An 8,512-nucleotide genomic window follows, 5' to 3' on the forward strand; every position below is an offset into this window, starting at 1 on the left:
AGAATATACAGACATAGACACAGTCATGATTCAAGTATAATATCTATTATCTAATATAATCTATTAGTGATCAGTTTTATATAAAATACGGTATCATAGTATGTATTATATAAATATAATACAATTGTCTTTCTACATTACACAATAAAGTTATAAGACGAACTTGTATTTGTTTATAACGATTTTTGACCGGACAGAATTATTCGTACAGTGCAAGTTAAAAGGGATAAATGAACTAGTGAACAGTAGACACTCCTACTCAGTTAAGTACTTCATGCTCATAGAGAAGGTCTTATTGCCTGGAGAGAGTCTGCTCTGTTGAAATGGGGGGGAAAAAGTAAGGAAACATCTGTTGAGGAGAGGCGAATAATTCTCTCACTTCAAAATGAAGAAAAATCATATTCCGAAATAGTAAAATCAGTTTGAAGGAACCGATCTTCTATCCAAAGCATAATAAATAGGCTCAAAGGTAAAACAGTGTCAGTAAGCAATCGAAGAAGAGAACGTCCAAAGAAACTTTCTTCACGAGAAGAGAGGTATGTAACGAACTTAATTAAGAAAAGTCCTAAAACAACTTCATCTGAAATAGCAGCTCAAGTAGAAGAATATTTTAACAATCCAGTAACTTCACGAAGAATAAGACGGATCCTACATCGCGCTGGGTACAAAGCTAGGGTATCAAGAATGAAACCCCACATAAGCAAAATAAACAGAAACAAGGCCGGCAGTAGCGGCCCGCGGTTATAAAGGTTGGCAGTTCTGCATGAAAAATAGTGTATTTAGCAAACGCATGCTGTTTATTGCATTTAAATCGGATAACGCGTGTAATTACAGTCCCTTCTCGAAGTTGTACTCAACAATCCGTGCGCCCTGCCCACCCCGTGCGCTACACCTCTCCCACCTGGCACAACTAGTCACCTAGTGGAGATATGCCTCTCATGTTGATACCTGAATGAACAACCATCAGGAACTTTTTATCGTTCGAACGCTTTTAACTCCTACCGAATTTCTTTACGTCAACTTTTCTAGCCTACACCCGTACCGGCAGACGGAATTATAAAACAGAGAGCTGGAAGTTCCTACAGATTTGCAATAAAGAATCGTAACTTGACCAGTTTGTGAACATGTTTGTTGCATTATTAAAATTAATTCCTTGGCAAGAAATATGTTGTGGAACACAATACAAATTCTCCGTGTTTCCCACTCATTACGTTAGTCCCGCCATTAACCAGCACAATTAATTCATGTGGTTCAATTTTGACTGAATTTCCGTTAAGCCTAAATTCCATTAAGATAGTTTGCACCAAACTTTCAGCGTCATGTCTTGGCGGTACTGAAGAGAAATTTCCAATAATTTTATTGCTATCCAGCAATTAATTTTGAATTGTTTTCGTAGTTCCTTTCAATTGTGACGAGCCCTATAAATGATCTTTGGAAGTTTAATCTAAATGTGGAGTAAAATCAGTCAAACCCCGAAATATACCGCGGTTTGTTGAATCTCCTGATTCAGCAAGTCCTCGAATCGCTAATTCAAATGCGGCACAGAATTTCACACAGTTAATTTATTTTAGATAGACCATATCTCTTTTTAGAAACATTTCCTTCTTGTTTCTGAATGTTAATCCAATACGCAGAATCAAGCTGTGTTAGAATATTTTAACAGTGACAAATCTGTTTGACTTGAAATGAGTTTTCGAATTTTCATGCTCTTATAGTTTTTTAAGTCAAATTAACTAAATCCTTAACTCCGGTCTTTGTCCATGTATTTTCTCCTCTAAACAGAATACACGGGTGGGGGAGAAAGCGTTTTCATGATTGCAGCAAAAAACCAATCGTTTCCATTACACATTTCGGTATTAAAATGACTAGTAGGCTACATGATTTCTTGGACTTTTTCCAGAAATTTCCAAATTTAAATTTGGTGTAGGATGTCCTAATTTCTTAAGTTAACGTGCAATTTCTCTTTTAATTTCGAAAAGGCTTGGTCGATTAGATTTTCGTTTCATTAATTTTTAATATAAAATATTTTCTTAGACACACTGACTAATCATCACACCACCCACAGTACTATAATACACTGGAACTGTAATGATATACAGTAGTCTAGAAACCTGTGTTCTAACGCAGGTCATAAAGAGATGAGGGTGTTGACGATTCTTTTGTATACTCGAACAGATCTGCTTCGGTTGCAGCTCTAATGCAGTCTTAAGGTGCGTACACACTTAGCGAACGAACAACGAACGAACGACAAACGATTGAATTCGTTGATTGAAATCGGTACGTGTGTACGTCGCAGCAAAGGCAAACCGATCGTTTGGTTTGCCTTCGGAAGTGATCCGTCGCTTGTCGGTACATCAAAGGAAGTTGGTATTCGTTGTGGACGGGATTTGCCACTAGCTTGTAGTTTGTAGCAGAACGCAGCGCTTAGTTCAATTTCACTAACAGGATGTCGAAACTGGAGTGGACGGAAGACGCTGTTATAAATCTTATTAATGCATATAGGGAGCAGGAAACTTCATGGAATCGCAAGTATCCTACTTACCACAATAAAATAAGAAAACATGATGTTTGGGAACCTATTGGAAAGATGTTCAGCTGCAAGATAGGCGAGTCAAACACGTGCAAAATTTGAAAATTATTTTTGTTTATTTATTTTCAGTGGATATATGTTTTTTGTTTATTGTAGAGAGCAGAAGTCAAAAAGAAAATTGAAAATTGAATCCCTACTGACATCATTCTGGAGTGAAAGACAGAATTCCATAAAAAGTTCTGGAATGGGGAGTGATGAAGTGTACGAGTCACCTTGGTTCGCGTATAAACATATGTCGTTCCTTTTGGACAAATTCACGCCCAGGAAAAACAAAGTTCCAACCTTGTGCACACAAAATAAATTATTGGCATTGAAAAGTGTCTTTTCATAAGCATGATGCGCATACGACAAACACAGACAAATCTCTCTTTTTAATATTTTAAGATAATTGTTGTCAGTGAGGTATCCGTGTACTGAAACTTTCCCCTGGGGCCTATTTCATAAAAGTAATAACCAGACATCGGATTCTAGGGCAAATGCCTATTTTGTTTCTTTAGGAGAAAAGTAAAAATAATTATTAATATTTGTGTTTCATGGAAATTGAAAGGTATTCAAAGAATTTTATAGTGCCCTAAAATTCCCTAAAACGGTTATTAGAGCCTAATTTGTTAATATTCGCCAAAAAATGCCTAACTCACTGTAAAGTTTCGCATTTTACTCTTACTTTTTATAATTTATACATGCATTCACTGCGAAATTTAAGGCATTTAAAAAGTGGAAAGTTTGCTTCACACCGGCCATGAAACCATTGATAAAGGAAACAAAATGTTTTGAATCTCACGACACTCGCAATAGATTTCACCGAATTTAACATGTTTGGAGGCATAAATGCCGACAAAGAACCAACCTTAGTTTTGAAGCAGGCAACAATCACAACATGTGCTGCTACCGATTCAGAGATATACTATACTATAAAAATGACTGTTTTCGGTCTGAAACCGATTAGCTGTACTGCCCTTCAGAGTGTCATAAAATCACAATTTTTGGAGAAAGAGTGTTTTTGAAATGTTTATGAAAAGTCGTAAAACTGCGAATTAGTAGGGTAAACTGTTACAAAATATTTAAAAGAATGGCCCTCCTAGTGTTAACACTACCAGGAAATGCAACAATAAGTGGAACTTTGTATTTTTGTCCAATTGAATCTCAATAACAACGGTTCATTTGAATGCTCGTTAACAGTTGCTCTTTCCCTCACCTTATTTGTGTTGAGAAGTTTTGAGCGGTAGGACGTTTTCCTGTGAAGTTTAACGCGATAATGCCGAAAAATATAAGTGCAAAATCTACATTGATCCGGCAATGGCTAACAGAATATTCAGAATTCACTTATGATGGAAAAATAATATTCTGCAAGATTTGTAGCAAACAGGTATGTAACAATAGTTGAAATATATAAATTCTATTAATTTTAATGAGTAGGCCTATAATATTTATACATTGACTGAGCTATCCTGAGGTATAATTCTTTTTAAGACCACTACACTTTAACCTTTTAAATTCCGATAGTTAAAGTATTTGCAGGTCATTAAAATTTTGATTGTTCGAACCCACTAACTTTGTGATAGAAATACGGCAATACAACAATTAGGATTTTATTTTAATTCAGTTTACTTTACATTTTTAGATTTCGCAAGAAAAGAAGTGCCACCTAAAGCAGCATGTGCAAGGAGCGGCTCATAAGGCTAAAGCTCAGCAGAAAAATCAACTGCAACAAACTTTACTAACACAGCCTACTTCATCCAATCTCAGCAGCAATTTCTATGCTGATTTAACCAGAGCGTTTGTTGCTGCTAACATTCCCTGGAATGCAATTGAAAATCCGGTTTTAAGACAGTTTTTACAAAAATACTGCAAACAAAATATCCCATCTGAGTCGACCCTAAGAAAAATTTACTTAGACAGAATATACAATGAAACTGTAGCTTCCATTCGGGAGGATTCTTACATATGGGTCTCTGTGGATGAAACCTCAGATCCTATGAATGGGTATATAGCAAATATGGTAGTAGGAAAACTTAGTCCTGATGGACCTTCGATTCCACACCTCGTATGTGTTAAGGAACTTTCGAAAGTGAATAGCCAAGCCATTGTTTATTTTGTAAATAAAGGCCTACAGTCTTTATACTCAGGTAATATAGACGATTCTAAAGTTCTGTTGTTTTGTACTGATGCTGCCTCATACATGGTTGCTGCAGCTCCACTTCTTAAAACATTTTATTCTAACCTCACGCACGTAACCTGTCTAGCACATGGCCTTCACAGGGTTTCTGAAATAATCCGGAATGAATTTCCTCTTGTCAATTCGTTTATTTCTAATACAAAAAAATGTTTTTGTAAAGCCCCATCCAGGATTTCAATATTCAGAGAGAACTTTCCAGATATCCCACTCCCACCTCAGCCGGTTGTTACACGATGGGGAACCTGGATTCAGTCAGTGGTGTATTATTCTAAGTATTTTAAAGAAGTGGTCACAGTTATTGATAAATTACCTGAAACTGATAGTGCAGCGTGTGTGAAAGCAGTGAAAGATTGTCTGAATGACTCACGAGTGAAAAACGATATTGCCTACATAACATCAAACTTTTCTTTCATACCTGCAAGCATTGAACAATTAGAACGTGAAAAACAATCTCTTTGTAGCCAAATAGCAATAGTAAAGGAAGCTCAAGTGAACATACATTCTGCTTTGGGCGAAACTGGGAAAAAAGTAAAAATAAGTGGGACAACGTATTAAATAAGAATGTAGGATTTTCATTGTTGGAAAAAGTATCAAGAGTGATATCAGGGGAAAGTGTAAATGTTCCAGTAAGTATTGATGTTTCTATTGTACGTAATTTAAAATTTGCGCCTCTCACATCAGTTTCGGTTGAAAGAAGTTTTTCTGCTTTCAAAATGATTCTCAGTGACAAAAGGCAAAGGTTAACTGTGGAGAATTTAGAAAAAATTCTGGTGGTGTACTGTGCAGATAGTTATAATAAAGTCTGAGCATGGAACTGAATTTCAATAACTTAACATGAGTAACCTTGATATCAATAATCATTATTTCATTAGTTTCAATATATTAAATTTGTGCAGCTCTGTTTATAAATATAATATAGTATTCTTTTTTAATGTTTAAACATACTTTTTTGTGCGTATTTTAGTGTATAACTAAAAATTTCAGCGAAAGAAATAAGTATGATACCTTGATGTGCCTAAAATGCCTATTTTCATTAAAATAGAGCCTAATTTTACAAATTTTGTGCTTATTTTAGGCGCCTAAAACTGCAATTTTTAGTGCCTAAAACTCCGATGTCTAGTAATAACATTAAGTAATATTATTACTGTTCTGTTTCATAAAAGTAATATTTAATAATATTATTTATTACTGTAAACGCTCACATTATTACTAAAATAAATAATAATATTACTAAAGTGTTTCATAAAGCAGCAAAGATAATTAAATGTATTAATAATATTAACGTTAGTTCCATGACTGTATTTTAAGTAATAGTTTAATAATTTGTAAAAAGTAAATGCCAATGTAGGGTTAGATTTTGAAGATAAAACCATGAAACCATTTGAAATGGATAATTCTGACTCAAATAGTGATGAAGAGGGAGTGTTTGTCCGACGTCCAAGAAATTTTAGACAACGAATATCCTACAACCATATGCAAGAAAGTTACGAATATAATGAAATAGTTGACCTTTCAATTCGAGAACTTTTCGCAAAAAACTCTGTTCCTTCAAGTTATTTTCACGTCTTTTCCCCATTTTAAAAAGCATAAGAGACAAAATGAATGACTAACAAAGTCCCTCTCCATACTTACAAACTGTCATAGGCGCCAATGTAGGTGGACCAGGCTGAAATTGAAAACTATCTTATCTAATTGTAAAAGAGGAACAATTGGAAAGGATGAAACCTAAATTAAATTCAATTACAGTATAGAACTGTTAGAAAGTAATTACTGTATATTTTACATTATTTTATGTTATTTGAATGATTGAACTTAACGTTTTTCCCTCCTTTCTCGTCATTTTTTAAATTATAATAATTGTTCAGAAATATATGCCTATGGGACATCTACATCACAAAATACAGTAATATTAATATTTTCTGTACCTATTGAAATGTTTTTTCAGTGTATACTTGTGACAACCTGAATCTATATACTCTTCACTAATTAACATTGTGAAGATCTTGGTGAGCCAAAATCGTTTGCAGACATATATCAACAAGTAGATCTATTACAAAATATGTGGACTACTTTAAACCACCCCTATTGAGGGCATAAACTAAAATTAACTTACGAGATTTATAGGTACCGTATCCACAATTCCACATCACAATCTCTAATTAGAACATATGTATTTGCACTTTGTATAGTCAGGTAACTTCTTGAAAATACTACTTACAACATAATCAGCAATAAAAACCCATTAAGACAATTTCAGTATTTTTATTAATTTCGTCATAACATTAATCTTCTACAATATCCACACCTTCAAACTCAAACACTATATTTTCTAGGAGCGACTTCACCGCGTAAGTACTTATGTCGTTATTGCATTACTTATTTATTTTTGGTAAAAGAGTAATTTTTATGTGTATTTATTTACGCTTGCACCAATAATTTTTAAGTCTTTTTATATAAGTACTTGCGCAGTATTCCGAATTATAACGGAACTTGAAATATCTTACATAAGACGCTTTGCAGGGTCCACTAACCCTGTCGTTAACACTGTCCTTAAGGCTGGTACAATATTGTCATCAAAAGTTTTCACTGCTTAACATTTTCATATGGTACTTCTTTAGATAACGAGGTGCAAGTTTTACACACGCGCGCGCACACACACGCTTTTGTCACTGATACACTGTTTTTGGAATTGCAAACTTTACAACAGCAGAGACGTGAACAATTAGGAATGATAAATATCTGTTCACAATATTTTAGATTTATCATATTGTTTCTTTTACTCGTAAATCAACTGAATCAAATAACAGAAACAATAACTTCGAGTTGCAGTGATTTACAATCTGATCTGAAATAAATTGTCTCCCAAACCTTCACACATATTACGATTTACTCTGTTGTTGCTATTAAAGATAGTACTTCAAAACTTATTTCATTCAACAACTGTTAACAGAGAGAATAATATAAATAGCTGTAGAGTGCAGACCAACTTGATTATGTTTGTCAGCCTTAACCTCAAATCATCTGGCTACTGTACGTATTTTATGACTCGTGCAAAACGTTTATGAAACAGAATTTAGTCGGTTAATAAAATTGTTTTCATGACTGCAATACTATTAATTAATATTATTACTGTGTTTATGAAACAGGCCTGCACTTGCTATAATTATATTTTCGTCTGCCTTTATAGCGGATAATCAGCGAATGTGAATGTTTTCTGACAATTTGCTGATGATTTGTACGTCGCTTCAAACAGCGAACGAACAACGAAGTTTTGCTTCATCATTCGTTCGTTGTTCGTTCGCTAAGTGTGTACGCACCTTTATGGGACGGTGAAGAAAACCAGTTTTCTGCTGCCGACTACCCTACGTTGAGCTTCAGGAACTGCCGAGCACAGATCCGAAAAGTACACTACAGATAAAATTCTCCAGCAGTTCAAGGCTCCTACAGACAGTAAAATCTCGAATCGAAGGAGAATGAATTGGAAAAATAAATGAAACAATGAACTAGATTACATAAGAGCACATTTTCCATTTTTTATTTTACAGGTCCATTTAAATGGCGGTTCTGCAGCTCTGCAGTTCTTATTGTAGAGCCGCCACTGAACAAGGGGTAAGAATTTTCAAAGGAGTATGTAGAAAAAATAATAAGTTTGGAAGATTTTACCGATTAGAGCAAATTTAATATTTTTTACAGTGATGAACATATTTTGGTTAGGAACCAACCTAACGTGAGAAGAACCTCCTAAC

The 8,512-nt window shown here is 34.5% G+C and overlaps 1 protein-coding gene across 1 annotated transcript in view; it reads right to left on the reverse strand.

Annotated features, from left to right (window-relative positions):
• The window catches only part of LOC138709184 (protein SLC31A2-like), a 152,002-nt gene extending 143,857 nt beyond the window's left edge, over positions 1-8,145 (reverse strand). Inside the window, exon 1 of the mRNA XM_069839757.1 lies at positions 8,084-8,145. The gene's annotated coding sequence lies outside the window, so the exon portion shown is untranslated. The remainder of the gene's footprint in view (positions 1-8,083) is intronic.
• Positions 8,146-8,512: the final 367 nt, after the last annotated feature.

This window comes from Periplaneta americana, chromosome 11 (assembly GCF_040183065.1).
Source record: "Periplaneta americana isolate PAMFEO1 chromosome 11, P.americana_PAMFEO1_priV1, whole genome shotgun sequence".
Classification (NCBI taxonomy): domain Eukaryota; kingdom Metazoa; phylum Arthropoda; class Insecta; order Blattodea; family Blattidae; genus Periplaneta; species Periplaneta americana.